General features: G+C 37.9%; 1 protein-coding gene and 1 long non-coding RNA gene across 2 annotated transcripts in view; both read right to left on the bottom strand.

The window, feature by feature from the left end:
• Window positions 1-18957, bottom strand: part of LOC124170800 (MOXD1 homolog 2-like) — a 969195-nt gene that overhangs the window by 747154 nt on the left and 203084 nt on the right. The gene's annotated exons all lie outside the window — the stretch shown is intronic.
• LOC124170802 lies at window positions 13111-14898 on the bottom strand. The gene is made up of 2 exons (XR_006867589.1): window positions 13511-14898; window positions 13111-13402 (listed from the first exon to the last, which is right to left on the bottom strand). It is a non-coding gene; the product is annotated as an uncharacterized LOC124170802 (long non-coding RNA).

Genomic DNA, 18957 nt, shown 5'->3' with positions numbered 1-18957 from the left:
TTTTCACAATAATACCTCTCGAAAAATGTTCACACTCCCTTTTTTTACAAAAATGCCTTTTTAATTCTTTAACGATGGATAAGAGCAGATCGATTTTTTACTTTAATTCAAAATTTCTTGCTTGCTCAACGATCGCCGCAGCTGCAAAGACACATTCAGCAAGAGTTTATGCTGGGTATTCTACTGACGATGATGCTGGAGCAAGACCACATGGATCCACCGAGTGAGCAATAAGGAAGTGATAGGAAAAGTGGCAGAAGAATTCCAAGCACCCAACGGAGAAGACGGGGTCGCTTAATCGGTCTGATTATGAACCACGAAGGACTGATGAAAAAATCGTAGAGGGACATGTGCAGGGGAAGAAGATAAAAGGAAGGCCTTAAGTGAGTTAAATAGGACAATTGATCACGGATGTTAAAAGAGATGGGTATACATTAGGTCAGCTGATAAGGATAGTGGAGAGGAAAGCTGCGTCAACCCAATCTCAGGAATGCTGAGCTGTGATTTCTTTATTTGTTTTATACCAACAAAAGGTCTTATGCATTTACATTGGGTTCAGCTGTTGAATGTATACCACACCTGACTATAATGAGCTGATAAAAAAAGTGATGGAACAAAACTGATGATACCCATAAATCCCTCATTAACAAGTACGATATCATTTACAGAAGCTATTTGATAGAAATAGATTTATAAAACTTCCTAAATTATTGCTCACAGACTACAGTCCCTAGAAAATAATGTTCCCTTCCTATTCTACATAAATACTTCAGTGAATTTAACTATAACGAGTGGTAAGAGTAGGATAAGGTTTTCCATCATTCTTCGATCACCTTAGGACCCAGATTCCTATAGGAACTCCCCGTACACATGAGGTTTTTGGAAAAAAGAGGGGAAACTGTAAGAACTGCGTCAGAATACAGCGAATGGTACAAAATACTAAGCTCGGCAAAGCATTCTATCTTCAGCGCCGCTCCAAACGCAGACCGAAGGGTTGAGGAGACCTGGGTATGTTTAATCGGCTCTTGGTTTTTGGCTTTGAACTTTTCCGAAGCATTTTTCCATTACAACACGTACTCTACAAAACTGATAAATTTCATACCAACCTTTTGGTGTATGTACTTAACTGCATTCATATGCAGTAGCACTTAAGACTATTATTGGTCTCCCCAAATTTAGTACGTAGATGCGCCCCGTTTATGGAGAAAAGGGGTATAGTAGAGCTCGTTTTTATTAATACACTCATTAAAATTGTTGTAGCAATTATTTACACGACCATAGTTTTTTTGTGGAACTATATATTCAGGTATAAAACATGGTGGTGAAAAACAAATGTATGTAACGTAAATTTATAGTAAAAATCAACCTCCCCGAAGCTTTCTACAATAAGTTTTTACTTGTTTGCCAAAGCTACTATAACGTGTGTTGTTACCGTAGTATTTTTTGCCTGATGACAGCTATCTAAGTCGAAACTATGTTAAAAATAAACCCTGAGGATTTAACAAGTCTTTGCTTTCGATTAAATAACAAGTCACAGTGATTGGCAAATTTCCGCCAAGTCACACCTCGAACAATTATTCGGTAAAGTACTGACGCAATAATGGGCGCCGGGAGAGGGAAGCAAGGGACTCACTGCACTTGCAATCACCTGGCTCCTAAAAAATTCTGGGTAATGATGGTACTAACTACCTCTGTATCTTAAATAGAAACAGTGTATTTGGAAAAGGGAAGCATTACAAATAAGAGCAGCTAAAAAGGACCTTCTAAACAAACATATTAATCTTTCGCAACACTAAATGCATACCCTGAAAAAATTTCTACCGGCGCACGCGGTACAATCTAACAGCCGTCAAATAAAGAGTGAAGCACAACGGAATTCAAACAAGTATTACCTACGAATAAGCGATACCACAGAAGGTAGCAATATTACACAAGGGCTTCCCCAGTGTTGTCATGGACCAGAGACGGCGGGGAGGCTGAACCTACGGAGACCGGAGGTGGACTACGGCGCGGGGCATGCTGGGTAGAGTGGTGGAGAGGGTGAGATCCCTCTGCGAAAGCAAGAACGTTGGGCGCAAGTATTTTTCTGATCGAGCCGGCGAGGAGGGGATAAATAATGGCGAAAAGTTTCTCATACTCGCCTCTTGAAAGGGAGAAGGAAAAAAATAAATACGAAATAATATTCGCGTCCCCCGCCCTCGCTCCTCTTTCTGGGTGAGAAGATGGCGGAGCGACTTCCTATTGAATAGAAAATGCGCTCACTCGCCTCCGACCAGTTCGGCCAAATCAATTCACCCCGAAAGAAATGGAAATGAAGAATTCGGGGTCTTGGTGGAACGAGCGATCATTTCAATGGGGTATGAAGGGTCTAAAGGAAGCTCAGACGACAATCAAAATATGAACTCATATTTATCTAAGTGCATGAATTAGCATTGCTTATGGTGCTCGAGTAAGAATACTGGTTCATCAGTTGAAACGCTATATTTTAAATCATCAAGAAACTAAAAAAATAATATCACAACAATGTCAATATATCACATCATTAAGCAATGTAAATTGTTAAAAAAGCCAATAAAAATGCCAACGTCGTAAGTAAGGGCAGTGCTAGAAAAGGAACCTCCATGCCTATGAGAATTGAAAATATATAACATCATTGTTCGGTTATAGACAACAAAAGAAATCCAGTTTAGGCGACGGTAGGCTATTAATGGAAGCATATTTTATAAAAAGGAATTTAGTTACAAATCTTATATTTTTGGCACGGTTGGTGAAAACATATAAGTGCTACATTACAAAATATAAATAACCCTAATTATTTTCTTCGCTTGATATTCTACGCAATAAACGAAACATAAAACATTTTCCTCTTGATTCTAAAAAAATGTTCGGAATCACCGGGTACATTAAAAAATAATGACCCATACCTGGATACACCGTTTACCTTGCATTTGTAGTGGAATAATAATGACGAGATGTCATTTAAAGCTACTTCAAGTGCCCGCAATGACTACCCATAAAAATAAATGATACTTCAAGCTATATCATTCCTACGAAAAAAAAAACTTTCAAATTTATTCACGAATAGACCGGTTTGGCCATGATTTGATATGACAATTTTTATTCTCAAATAACAGTTAGCTTGATGAATACAGCATGAGAATCTCACACAAGTTAACTTTTTCATGACTTCCCATTGCGTATAGGAGTTTTCTTTTGAATTTTTTTCAGTTTCAGCTCATAAACCGACTTTAATTAGGAAGAAAGGCTACGATAAGGTTTCATTTGAAAGAAATTCATATGTATCCTCATTATCTCCATTTGAATAATATTTTGTTCAGATGATAGTTAAATTCTCATTCTATTTTATTTACTAAATGATGAAAGATTCCTAGAAGAATTCATGTCTTCATTAAGTTTTTTTTCGATCAAACTAATTATTTTTCCAAAGAATTTCTTTCTTTTGAGTGCTAAAGTTACCAAAAGCATCCTCATCATCACTATCTTAATCCACCAATAGCTAGACCATATAAACCTTCTAGATAAACAAGTCGTGATGGAGTGGAATTTTTACATATTGAAATAAGAAATTATAATTGCAAGTGCTTATTTCAATACTCTACCCTTCGTTGATATGTTACAACCGTATTCTTTAATAATATGACTACCTCCAGCGATCATGAAAGTCTTACCCTCAATAAGCTGAGCACTTAGCTGCAAGTATTTACCCATATATCCCTTCCAATTCCCATCTATATCATTATCACGCTCACATTATCCCATAAACCCTCTTCACTTAAATCGAAACACAATTTAATTTTGAAATATGGAACGTAAGCGGTGTGGGGAAGGGCTATAGCTTCCGAAGCGTGAATAACTTTCGGGAGCTTGAGTCTTGAGGATCCTGGCGCAAGAGCAGAATTGCGACCATGACGGAGAGGGGTGTGGGGAGGGTGGGGGGAACTGGGTTGCGGGCATATTTTTGCATATAAGGGCCCACTCCTTTTCCTTGAAAGGATCAGATGACGAAAGGAAGAATGCCCAGCCATGAGGAAAAAAAGACGCTCAAGGAATTATTAAAACTCATAAAAGTTCCGTCGGCGCGGAGGGAAAATTTCTTTGCCGTGGGGTTCGGAGGGAGAGGGTGGGTTGGGGGCGGAGCGAGTAACTGAATGAATATAAAATGATAAACTTTATTTGGCTGGTGTTGAGTGTACACGTGATGGGAATGACAAGGCTGCCGGAGATAAGGGAAAAGAAGCTGAAGCTGGTGGTGATATTGAGGAAGGCGCTGGTCGCCGCCAAGGAATGAAATGAGAGGATTTTGCCATCGCGTTGCACTCGAGGCAAACGCTCGGCTCGTGCGAGAAAGATTTTCCGCTCTTAAGTATTTAGGCGTTCGCCCCGTGAGGTATTCCGCACCAGCGTTCCATTTAACTGCGTGCAAATAGCGCGAAAGAGCGTGCATGGAGGTAACCAAGTATTTCGCACACTAGAGCCTGGTGGAGTACCCGGTCTCGAACATTTCCTATTGCGATGCTAAGGAGATTTAGATCGAATCATTCGGGCTCATGGCGCGCCGCCTCAAAAAATATTGTTCCCCACTTGCGATCTATTATTCCTCCATGTGGTTCACCCCACTGTACCTATGAAGAGACTAGCGGATAGGAGAGAGGAATAGAGAGCTGCGTTAAACCTATCTTAGGACTGTTCACTAGTCATGATGGTGATGGTGTTTACACTGCATGCTCCAAAATTTGGATTGTAAAAAATAAACATATAATCAAATAATCACCGTGTTCGATAGTACCTACATAACTATCTTATAGATTGCATGATGGTTTTAATATCATTGTGAGCAGCTTTGAAATATTTAAAATAGCGTATGAATAAAGTTCCCTTCTTGAATTGGAATATGTGAACAGGATCATGATTTTACTTAAAAGGCGAAAGGATGACGATCGTTTGCACCGACTACAGCATAAATAGAGCATGGTAACAACTCCTGAAAGTCATAAATGACGGGCGACCAATCAAGACAATGGAGAAGATATCGCTCCAACACAAGAAAAATATATATGAACCGGTAATTGTAAATTTTGGAAATTGGAATTGTGAAATTGGCACTTGGACTCCTGGATTCCTGATAAAGATGAACGTGTCGCTCATCGAAACGTTGGACGGAGAGATAGCAAATCTCAACCAAAGTAAAACCCAAGAGGTCTTCGCCAATACAGTTCGCTTGGAAAGCATCAGACATTACTTCGAGAGGAGACTACCGGATTCTCTGCTGCCATTACGAACATATCGCCAAATTCAACGTAAATTCTTATCCTCTGCATAAATATACCAAAATAGTTTGTAATTTACTCTTAATTTTAAATAAATAAAATATATAACATGATAAGAGAGACTAAATACACTAAAATATAAATTAAATAACAGAGAATTTCAATATTCTTCCTCAATTCTGCCTTTCAGGTATCTCTAAAAACGATAATTCGTCTCATTTCACTCTCATAATTAATGAGGGAACCAAAAATGGAGCTAAGACTCCAATCCAGTCAAAAGATTTGGGCGAGGATCGTTGAGATAAGCCTTTTACGGAGCCTTCATTATTTCTGTCCCTTATCGAAGAAAATTAAGTTTAAAAATACACATTTACGGCATTTTCCCGTGAATAGCGTGGAAGGATATGAGCCGTAAACTTGAAGAGTACCCAGGCGATAGCCAAAAGAAGATGGAATCACTCCATCGCTTGCGTGTTCCACCATTAGATGCCCTGAAATTCACGCGTTGCCTAAGAGGCTACGTATAATAGCGCCGGTATCATTAAGTGCTCCACTCCTACGCAAACGCATTTCAGCATGAATTATCCGCGGCAGTTCTCGCCTCTTCTTGACGCCAAACAGAATGCTTTTTTAATGTTTTCCATGGAATACCGATTTTGCGATACACTCAAGTCTAATCATTAGGAGATATTGTCATGTGATGCAAAAGTTACGGCAGCCGCGTTTGTGGAGGGCACTCTTTAAGTTTTCTCTAGAAACTCAACCGCGAGAATTACGATGATGCAATACCTCGACCCGACCGATTTTCTTGGTGCCACATTACTTATTAAATATCAACACAATCATTCATACTTTTAGGGTAAAAAGTAGGCACTTATAAGATAAAACTTGATAGCAAAATTTTCCTCCTTCTAAAATTGAAAATTTTAAGTTAGTCAACTTTCTCAAACGTACCTCTCGTGATATTTTAGATGCAAGCTAATGCTAACAAGGGTGTACCTTAAATGCACTGCAAATTTTACGATTTTAACTAATGCATAAAGAGAGTAGTAATTACAACAAGGCATGTTATAAACCAGTTATTCGACACTTAATAGCACAAAACACGACTAGTAGAGAAGGTTTGATGCGTGCTCCTAACGCTTTCTATAAAATCCATTTTCAATGGAACCAAAATATACCCATAATACGCCGATTTTGAAGCTCAACTCAAGGAAATGTGCGGTAGGCATCAATCCTCCGAAAGAGAGTCCGTGCTTCAAGGAACATGAACCCGATGAGATTCCGAAATCGTTCGAGAAAGATGGCGCATAAAGGAGACCTTCCGCCGCATAACTTATTCCCATTGTCATCAAAAACTTAATAAGATGAAGAGTTTACGGCGCGGCAAGATGGAAGCCCCAGCAAAATAATCAAAGGCACGCCGTGCATATTTCTTCGTTATGAAAACCACTAGGCGTGCGAATGAAATGAAATCATTCCTGAAAGAATGAACATAAAATGGAAAGTGCTTGAAATTCATTAAAAGCTCCCCTTGCTTCTCCTATGCCATCGCAATACCGTAGCGTTGACGTGTTGAAAAATAACTACTTGCGGGAGGTGATGAAATCAGGTTTTAAATCATGATTCGACGCCTGGAAATGGCGAAAAAATCGTGAATGGGTCATAGATTTAACCAACTAGAAGTTTACCTTGACAACTCAATTTTGAAATCCTATATCAAAATATGGGTAGGCAGGTTTCATATGAAATGTTAAGGGAAGGAGAAGACGAAGCCTTCTTACCGTCCCGCTAAATTCATTACGACCACCGTTGCGATTGCAGAGGTTTACACCGTGCACCCAACAGGTTGAAAAATGGGAAAATTATTCAGTATCAGAACCAGGTCATCGTTAGATGGCATAAAGATGCCTAACCTCTGAACGTATGACAGGTACCTAGTTGTATGTATATTTTCAGTCATTTTCGAGTAAATGTTTCTTATTTATGAATTATCATGAAATAAAAAGAGTTCATCATATCAAAATCATTGAGTTATATGTGTCCTTGAAAATCCATTATTTTTTTTTTGGAACAGAAGCCAAATTTCCATTCTTCATTTTCACCATAGCCTCGAGTTAGCATACTATAGTTCTCGCCCATTTTATGTACTTCCATTGCAAGTGTGTGACACAAAAAGGCGACAGGTACCTACTTCAAAAATTATAACTACGATAATAAGGCCACCGCATGTTAAGTAAGGAATACAATTCCAGTGGCCCAAGTTTTGATGCCTCTCAAAAAGCTTCAGGAAAAAATTCTCGGGATGGGACATGGGAAATGTCATTAAGTGGGGTACTTCTATGGTACTCCCTACCGAAAAAAATTTCTTGAAATATCCGCTTTAGTATAAAAGCTCCATTAGCTAGCGTTGGGACCAAATGTTGATACGAAAAGTCTAGACACTAAGAACACTTAAAATAGACTAGAGTTACTCTGTCATTTTCTAATGCACCCCTGCCGTAAAGTTGACTTAGGGCTTCACACATTGTCCTTAAAATTAGTGCTTTCTAAAGTGCAGTCGTTGGAGCCCCAACCTTCATGAGAAAAGCCGACCGATAAAAAAAAATTGCCCTTCCGATTTCGCGGCAGTGGTCACTAATTTCCATATAGCTCACGGCAAAGCTTGAGGATACTAGAAGAAATAATATCACAGAAATGATGATGAAGATGGGAAGAGAATATTATAACAAGAAAAGAGGATCTCACCAAATATTCGCAAGGTAAATGAACATTGTTCTAGTCCACAATAATAATATTATTACTCTACAGCCTGTTTCAGCATTTCTGTATCATTTTTACGGAACTCTTCTCCTTTGATTGGCAGTAAACGGTTGAAATCGGTTGGATTATAAATTATCGTTAAGTAGTTGAAAGCAATTTTTTTCTAATTAAATGGACTATCATGAAACCACGGATAATATTCACTGTATAAAATAAAATATTCATTCAAACGGCATCAAAATATTCTTTTTCAATATTTGTGCGTAGCAGAATTAGTTTACAGAGAACGCTTACGAAGATAGCGACACGCAAAACCAACAATAAATAACAGAAGGGAATTGGATATTTTCTAAAATCCTTTGCTCAATTATTGAACCTGGGTTTCGTCGAGGAACTTCATGAGACTTTGGTACTCACACATCCGACGAAGTGAATATGCAACGAAATCCAGCCCCCCTATAAAGAGCATAAATTAACTGCAACCTTATCAATCCAATCATACGCATTAATACTACGCTCCCAGCTTTCAAGCCAAAGGAGAAATCATTTCGATGAAACTACGTTATCATTCGTTCTCAAAAACATCATTCACATTTCCGGAAAATGTTGTCCAACTTCATCATATGAGAGGGCATTACATAAAATGGTATGTAATTATTTAGAATATCACATGCATGCATAGATTTTAGAGAATCGAGAAGGAAAGTCTGTTTCCGCTTAATCCTGAAAAATTATCGACAGATATAGGTTCACAGAACATTAGGAGAATTTTCCGGGGAATAGTAGGTAGAAAAAAATGGATAAAGAGAATGAAAATCTAAGGAAGCAATGCCACAAAAAAATGGAGAATGTACATCACAAAGAACTAGGTTCTTACAATACCTTACCAAGCACAATTTCTCGCGCACGTTTTTCCATTGTTCATGATAATCCGAAGTGTTCTTATCTCACTTAGTTTCTAAGCCCAATCGGCGTAATTAACTGAAAAGGGAATTGATAAGAATTTCCAAAGCCATACCTCAAAGATGCATTCAGGCATCTGTCATCGTCAAATACGTTAGAACTGTACTATTGTCGGCATAAAAATGAAACCAGAGCAACGCATATTAATGATAAAAAAGAATTCATCCGACAGGCAAAAAATCGTAAATATCCACTCAGGGCACGCAGTGCGAAAGTGTACATCAGCGAAGTCTTTGAATTCGGTCGCATTATTTACGGGAAAGAGGTATTATTTAACTCGCGTCGCATTGGATGCAAGAGATATAACTTCGGGATGTGGAATGAAAAAGAAGACTTGAAAGATACACATTATTTATTCCATAATTGAAAAGCCCTTCATTGTAACCTTATCAAGATATACTGATCATTAAGCGCGGCAAAATGACCTCAGATGTCGACGCACCCGTAAAACAACATTACTACTATTATATTAAGCGCATATCTCTAGACAAATATATGCTTGATTAAAAGAACGAACTCCAACTATAAAGTAATTTCAAAATATTACTAACGATTATAGCTAAATAGCACTATAAAAAATTATCAATGCCTCTCCTGTAAACATTATAAATCTTATTTTTTTAAGCACAAAAAATTAATAACTTTCTATCAAATGCGCTAAATGGCATAGCGAGAATAAATCAAAATGGGATGGCTGACATTATACCTGCTGCTTTAATTACATTTTTTCAGCGTATACATGGAGTCTCTTTACTAGTTCAAGAACATAATTGGTTCTTAAAAACTTCCTTTTGGAGACCGAAGAAATTATAGTGAAACACTTCATCTCTTTTTTCGTCATAACCATTCTACTACAGGCGGAAGTTTTTTATTAATGTGTGTAAAATAAAATGTAATACTTTATTTTGCCCTATTACCATTATCAGTATGAGTTTTTAAAGAAATAATACTTTTATTTTAATGATGAACCTCGTAGAAATGAGAAAAGAAATATAAAAAAGCGTTACGTTAGCACAACAGCTCGTACGTAGACTCCATCCAAACCACTTCCACAAACGCGTAAAAAAGACACAGTAATAAAATATATATGAGTTTCAACAGTTGCTGCGTTTAAAAAAATTCAGGAAATTACTCTTTATTCATATTTTTAGTTGGTGAAGCTAAAAAAACAATGCACTGAGAAAACAGTCACTCGTGAGAAAACAACGAAGAAAAGAAATTTTCATAAATGTGTCATCATAATTGAAAATAAGTGTATGCATAGTTGAATTTGAAAGGTTGAGACCTGAGACCACATGTAATCATATATAGAGTGGGTTTTTGTAAAAAGCGGGCACAATACAACAGATTAAACGCTCCTCTATTTTACATGTCGACCACATAAAATTACAATTGATTGTTTTTTGTTGCAACAAAAAAGGGTGTAGAATGGACAAAAACACGCTCTCGTACTTAGTGGAACAGGGTGTAAGCCCGCGAAAATAAATACACAAAGGGAGTGCATTAATCCCTAAGTGTGTGGACTCGATGCAAAACTAGGTCCATGAGAAAAATATCCCAGTACGTCCCTCGCGCTCATATACGCGACGGCCTTAATTAGTGACCATGGCTTTAGAACTAGGCCCCCTTTATCCCCGGCATAAATGACATTTGCATATTCACCACACAGATGTTTTACAGAGACTTTACCTTCTTCGTCTGAGAAGTTTGCTTTGTCCCATAACGTGTACGTGTCTTTTTTCCCCTCCACGGGAAGAACCGCGAATCTCATAGGCCGGAGAAGATAAAAGCCTTCAAAAGCACATCCTCGCCGCTGAAATGATAGCGAGATGTATAAACCTAAAACGTGGTGAAAAAATCGATGAACTTCAAAGTTCGTCGGCTGCGAAGGGAGCTACTCGCAAAAGATTTATACTCGAGCTCAAACGAATTTCTCGTGATGAAACCTACACGTCCTTTTCCCACAAACAAAGCACTGGCTTTTTGGTTAATGTGTGACTAGGTCTAGCACTTTTACAGATATTTAACCCGGCGGTAGTCGCGCCCATTTTCCCAACGTGAGTGGTCGCGTGGGGTGTCCCTGACACCCCAAATGATTTTTGTCTATTTTTTTCGTAAAAATGCATATTTTTCATAAGTTAACATTTATTTTGCGTATTTGATAATTGATATAATCAGTATTTAAAATCATTAACTTAAATTTTAATTTTTTATGTCAATAATTCTGAACACCCGAAGTTGGCTGTTCGAATTCCTCCATGAAATAACCAAAATTTAGTTTTTCGTCGTTAGCCTAGGAATACAATCGAAATATATTGAGATCAGCAGACATGGCATGTGATTTTATAAAATCTATCACTGTTTCTCATTATATATGGCATTATGCTTTTATTAACAAAAATTTATCATTGACTTCTATTTGCCATGGGTAAACTCTACTTACAAATAATTAATCGATATCCCTACATGTATTCTTGAGGCCAAAAATTTACAATGAGTATACGATTGCTTTTAGCTATTAAATTACTCCTTTCAGAATTGCCATGCAACATTGGAAGGGTTAACTAATTTATTCTACAATCTTCAACAACAGTCAAATTTCATGCTACTGAAAAGTTTTATTGAATTGAAAGATACATAGTTGGAAATTATTCATGTACACTATTTATTTACTTTAAGCAGTCACTGCAAATTTTCAACAAATGCTTACCACACATTGATTTCTTACATAATTCACAACACATTTTTGTTTTTATATCTTTACTTCTAGGGCAAAGAACGCATCTTCCAACTTTTTTCTTCACTTCCTCCTCTTTCTTTTCCTCACAATCAGACTCATTTTGCGCATATTTCTCTACTTTCCTTCTCAGCCCTCTGGGAATCGTGCTTATTTTTGATCTCCTTTTTATGTATGGTAAAGTTAAGGATCGAGCTATCTCACGAAGAAAACTTCTCCTCCGCAATTTTGAATTAGGATTGGTATCCCTAAACATAATGAATGCATTGATGCCAGCAGTGTTTAGCAAATGAAAGAAAACAGTCATTGGCCATCTCCTGGTGTTTCTGTTGGTACAATAGGTGCTGCACATTTCATCTACTGTGTCTACCCCTCCTTTAGTTGAATTGTAAAAGGTCAATATTTCCGGCTTCCTTTTATTTCCCGTGGATTCGTCGATAGAAATTCTGCTGTGCATTGTTGATAATAAAATGACATTTTTTGATTTTTTTGGGACGTACGAAACCAAAGCTATATTCTTCCTAAAGCAGAATAAGCTGCTATTTTCTTCTCTCTCTCTTACATTCACTATATCCGGTGGTAATTCCCTTTTATTCTTGCGCACTGTTCCAACAAGCGTCAAATTATTGCTTATCATTTCCTCTGCTAACGGAATACTAGTGAACCAATTATCTACTGTGATGTTTCTCCCACTTCCGATTATAGGAGAAACCATTCGCTTTACCACCTCTTTCGGACTGTTATCGACAAAAAACGGACCCTCTGGTTGCCGTCCTGCGTAAATCTCTAAGTTCAAAGTGTAGAATACACTCAAATCTACCAGGGCAAAAATTTTGATGCCGTATTTTGCGGGCTTGGAGGGTAAATATTGTCTAAATGAACACCTTCCCCGAAAAGGAACCAATTGCTCATCAACTGTGGCAAATAGTCCAATTCGGTAATGCTGTTGTATATTAGCAACAAATATCTGAAATATATCCCTAATTGGTGCTAATTTGTCTGCCTTTATTCTCTCCATTCTAGTATTGAGGTCGTCAAAACGAAGACACCGAAGGAGAAAGAGAAATCTGTGATGGCTCATTGAAGAATAGCATAGTTCCACCCCTAGTCCACTGCGATCCCACAAATCCAATAAATTCTGTCTCCCAGATTTATTTGCCCCGGCGAAAAGTAAAATGCCAATCAGGCATTCAATTTCTTCCATGTCTGTTTTGCTAGCATCTCTTTCACGAGAATAATTTTTAGCTACTTTTTGTATCTGAATATTGGTGCAACTTACAATACGCTCTATCATTCGTTCATCAAACATTGCACGAAAACAGTGTATTGGTGTTCTGAACCCATTTTTGTTGCCAATAATCCCACTCCTCTGAGTAACAATGTTACTTCTTGATGTTCTGACATTTGGTCTTGGTGCCTGCGTATTCCATTTAGTTACCCCATCCTTACCGACATACACATGATCACTTCTCTTTTCTGACAGTTCAACGTCACTGCACTGTTGTTCACTATCAGTGTCATGCTCCGACATAGAACACCCGTCTTCTTCCTCATCCGAAGTTCCGCCAGAATCAATGACTTCCTCATCCGATGATTCATTCAAAAGACGAAGTATTTCGGTTCTTTCTTTTTCACGGGATACAGCTGACATCTATTATAGATTGGAAACGATGAATGTAAGTATTAGAAGGCCTATTGTCAACGGCAAATGAATGATAATACATAAATGATAATTTACGTGAATAAGTACTGCGCTTACCTTATTGAACGAAGTATTCAAGAAATCACCGCAAAAACTTCGCAATTTGCTGCGAAGGCAGAATTTAATAAGACCTCCTCCAACTATTTAATCTAAAGTCGAGGTATCTCTGTCTTTTTTCGAGAGAGGCTGCAAACGTCTATAATGTATTGATTGCAAATATTATAAGTATTGCAAAATCTGTCTTTCATGTTACCGAAAAACTAGATACATGATTTCTATATCGATTTAAAAAAATTCTCTTACCTCATTGACGGTCGTCGGCAATTATCAAAGTCGGTGTTTCTCCAGAATGTAATAATTGGATGACGAATCCATGGAGATGATTATCACAGCTCTAAATATCTCACGTCTGTCTTCACAGGCCAACCATTCAACAAGACAAAGCAAACTGAAGTCACAGCCCTGTATATATACCCACCCCTGTCCTACTCCGATTAATCCCCAGCATTGAGCAATCATCCACCAGTGGTATTTGTTTTCAGACTAGATCAACTTACACGAGAAGTATCTCTATCACTTGCAAAGCATAGAGACTACCAGCTGTGTTCTCCTGTAATTCTTACCGAAAATTGAGCAATCATCCACCATTGGTATTTGTTTTCAAACTAGATCAACTTACTTGAGAAGTATATCTATTACTTGCAAAGCATCGAGACTACCAGCTGTGTTCTAGTGTGATTCATACCAAAATTGAGCAATCATCCTCCATTGGTATTTGTTTTCAAACTAGATCAACTTACTTGAGAAGTATCTCTATTACTTGCAAAGCATCGAAACTACCAGCTGTGTTCTAGTGTGATTCATACCCAAAATTGAGCAATCATCCATCATTGGTATTTGTTTTCAAACTAGATCAATTTACATGAGATGTATCGATTTCACTTGCAAAGCATCGAGACTACCAGCTGTGTTCTCCTGCGATGCTTACCCAGCATTGAGCAATGGTCCGACTGCGGTATTTATTTTCCGAAGAAATCAAATTATGTGGAGAATATCTATGCCTCTTGCAAATAATTGAGGCGAACAACCTTGTTCCCGTGCTTTTTTAACACATTTTACATACTTCCACCAGTGATCATAGGAAAAATTGATTCCATTTGCTTACAGTATAACTGCGTGAAATAAATTCATTCCAAAAATTGAATGCGGAAAGGTAGTAAGCTTATGCATGTATGCATATTTCTCCAAAGCTAAAAATGTAATCGTAAATAAAGAGGACTAGCAATGTACAAATAACTTACAGAAAAATAGAAATTGAGAAACTGGATGTAACTAACATTGAATTTGTTTATGCGAATATAGCCACTAAAATATACCCATGCGTAAATATTTATTCATGTAAACATAGAAAGATAACTTTCATTGTGAGTTTCAGAAATAGTAACAATCAAATGAAATTCAAATGGCTGAAAACATTTTGGTGACAAAAAAACTTATGAGGAAAATCGTAACGAGAAAGGTCGCGTGGGGTGTCTAACGCACCCCACTCTGCAGAGCTTTGACAAAAGTAATTTTGTTTAAAAACTTGTGGTGATATTATAATCATATTTCACAGGTGTCTTCAGAAAGCTTAAAAACTCAGCTAGAGGAAGGTACAGATCAATACAGTCAAAACGGCAAGAAAAAATCGCGCTTTTATAAGGCTGGGGTGTCTGGGACACCCCACGCGACCACTGCCGGGTTAATCTTCTATATACTGCGTTTAAATCTTTTAATAAAAAAGAAAACATACTTCCACGGGCGTAAAGAGTGAATTGGTGAGGATACTATGCCATACGTATATGATTCCAAATGCAAACAATTTAGTTAAGTTCCTGTAAATCCATAAAATTATACAGACTAAGTAATAATATAGCAAGTATTTTAAAAATTTGATTCACTCTGAACTAGGAAAACGTTTTCGATTGCTTGAGTTGCCTTTGATCTCATAAATTCAAATTTTTGATCAGATATAATTGGGATGTATTTTTAATAATAACAAAGCGATTTTATTTATTTATTTTATTCCCAAACCACTTTACCATGGTGAATTCTAGTTCATGACAGGCATACGCGCACATTATACTTAAACTCAGATGGGAAATGCTGCGACGTTTTCAAACAGTATCCACATGGCAATAGTAATTATATTAATTGGCAAAATTCTCTTTCTCTGAACTATCACTAGGCTCTGAAATAGATTATTTCATTCCGTAAAGAAGGGGTAATAGTTTCGCAACGAGAAATATTTTACCATTAATTCAATCGGCATGAATTTTTCCACATGAAATGTTTCATTTAACTGAAGTGATTGAGGAGTTCCAGTAATCAGGCGTAACAAATCATTGCTAGGAGCATATCAGCACTAATTACGTCATTAATAGGTATTCACCAGGACGCATTGCCATACCAGTCATAAAAACACAAAGGCAGGAGTGCTGGCAAGGATTTAGCTTACGTAGGGAAAAATAAGTGCCACAAAAGGTTTCCTTTAGCTAATGCATCAGATGACAAAATGCTCTCTTTCCGAATAATAAAAGATCATGAAAATAGATAATGAAATAAAACCTCCACACGAATGTGACATATATTTTATTAGCATAACTTCATTTCATATCAATGAATGAACTTTATACGACCGTGTTATATTTTAAATAAAGAGTTCCTCGAGGTCACACTCATTACTGGGCTAGAAATAGCAACGGCAAGGATGGGAAATGCTGCATCACAGCCTCCGAATCTCTCGTAGAAAGTGTAAAAGCTATGTATTGCTCCCAGTTAGCTCGAAGAATTTTTGATAACATGGTAACGCTGAAGATGTTAGCCACTTTATTTAGTAATAGTAATCATAAAGGTAATTTGTAATTTCCCAGGTGATTAAATACTCGGCAACTGGTTTTTACGTAGCCTACGTCATTATCAGGCACAGCTGCATCTCCATACAACCATGAGTAGAGATGCGTGAAAATCGCAAATGCGATAAATGCGATATAGATGCGATGTGTGCAAATAAATGCAAAATAGATGCGATGACTGGACTTTTATGATATTTTTACGCAAATTTGCCTTTTCGACGGCAGAATTCGTACATTTTGTGCCGAGCGCAGTTTAAATGCTCCGCCGACACTCACCGCTTAAAGCATGTGAGCGACTGGCCAGCTACTAATTGGCTGGGACTATACGTGGCCGCGAACTATGAGTGGGCGCGGACAAGCTACACCTCTTGTCTAACTGCATGTCTTATTCCTTAATGTATTAATGTTCTACAACATATTTATTTAAAATATTCTGTATTTTGTCATATAACTGTGTTTCACTACATTTTAGCGTCATCTACCTCATTATGAAAATAAAAAATGTACGCTACAAAATACGATAAACTGTTATTGAATGTGCGTTAAAATAAAAATGAAAGTGCGATTTTCACGTATCTCTAAACATGAGTTATTTCTACACCGAAAGGGAGGAAGGAAAGCAGATAATGTGGGTAAGGAGGGAGAGTAAATGTTAGTGGTTGGAGTGGTGAAGGTTACGTGCCTATTGAGATCTTTATTTATCTACTTCCAATCATTCATGGGTATGATAGCCAGAAATGTTTTCATAATGACTTTCATACGTTTTACATTACGGGGAAAGCATTTGACTGAGTAAGGAGTAGATTAGGCAAGGTGTGCGTTGAGGTCGGAAGCTGGAGCGACGGTGGTTTCGAACTGCTGGGCCTTCGTTAACGCCCACGAGCCCGACCCGTCCACACATCGGGGGCGACTCCCCCCGGAAACTTTCGACCTCTGAAGGGGGGCTAAGCAGCACCCCTACGTCTTTGGACCACGCCCCCTCCTTCCGACCCGGGCCGCGAAAACGCAGATCTCACAAGAAAGTGCACTCACCCGGCGGACGGGTTGTGCGGGAAGCGGACGCGAGAGTTTCCGGGACTCGGGGAGGATTTATCCAAGAGTAGAGTTCCGCGCTAAAAGCGATCGTCCTCCTGTGTGTGGCTCCCGGAAACTTTACGGCGGCGGAGTGCTACTCTCTTGCCACAAAGAGGTGAGCTTACTGGCCCGACAGGATTTCATTTTGTTCCGGTGCGATCCCGGGCGACCCCGACACTTGGAAAACGGATGTTCGCGACACTAGAACTCCGATGAATTGAACCATAATATATATTGTAATAAATTTGACAAAATGTAACGATGAAACGATGTTAACAAAATGTTAACGATGAAAATGCATGAGCCTATATTAGTCTATTTTCTATTAGTGTCCATAGGTTTGATAGGTAAGAAATGTTTCTATAACGAATTTCATACCAGTGGCGTAGCCAGGAATTTCGTTTGGGGTGGGGAGGTTCAAAACCAGGGGGGGGGGAATTTTTGAAAAACAGGATACTAAGCATGGGTTTTAAACTAATTTTAACACTTTTCATAATCGAAAAAACTTCAATTGTCAAAGAAATTTTTTATTCATGATTTTTCAATATTTTGTTTCCTCTTATGAAGGAAAATGATTGTGTAATTTCGGGGGAGGGGTCCAGACCCCCCGGACCCCACCCCTGGCTACGCCACTGTTTCATACGTTTTAAATTACGCAGAAGACATTAGACTGAATGGCCAGCCTAGGTGGCGGCGCGGTAAAGTCCTCGTCAGCAGAACTAGAGGTTACGGGTTTGAGTCCCGCCCGGGAAGATTTCCCCTATCTAGGGCATGGTTGTTCTTGCACGCATAATTTTTATCTTGTTGAAAACTCCTCAATAAGTGCTGTTTTCGGTGCTATAGGAATAAATAAAAATTTTAAAATAAATGAAGGATACCTTTCCCTCATAGAAAATAAAAATAGCACACATAGTAAGTCGTAACACACTGCAAAACATAGGTTGTGCTCGGTAATCATACAAAGTGAACCTTACAATGCACACAGTTTCGATTTTCCATATTGATACGTTGCTTTTATGGTAAATGAATCGACTATCCAAATTTTTCCATTATCCACGAGGGGTTGTCTCTGTCCAGGTAGCATGAGATCAGGGATATAAGATGCTTCCAGATGAGCGTTTTGGAGTTGAGCTATCCATGAGGTTAGAAATTTCTTCTTTAAATTTCTTTCCACATAATGAGGAGTTAGCTTAGACACATTTGCTTCGTTAACTTGCCGTGCAAGGAAGATGGAATTTTAATAAAAGCAAATGAGATGAGAATATCATGTCACTTTTCTTTGTTTATTCGTCTTGGAGGTTCAGGCAGTATTTGCATTAATAACATGATAATACGATATTATCATGAGTTATTCTAGAGGGTGAGTTTAAGTTAACTTTTTCTTTCACGACGATAAAAAATAATTCTCTAGAGGAAAACAGTGTTCACCTGGTATTAATTTCACTCCATTCCTCACGAATTGAATAACTGAAACTGCACCATTATTTTATGATCATCCGTTATAGGCATTATTAATTATTCAAATCTTCAAAGGCG

Source organism: Ischnura elegans, chromosome X (genome assembly GCF_921293095.1).
Source record: "Ischnura elegans chromosome X, ioIscEleg1.1, whole genome shotgun sequence".
NCBI lineage: Eukaryota > Metazoa > Arthropoda > Insecta > Odonata > Coenagrionidae > Ischnura > Ischnura elegans.
This window is presented reverse-complemented; position numbering and strand designations above follow the sequence as displayed.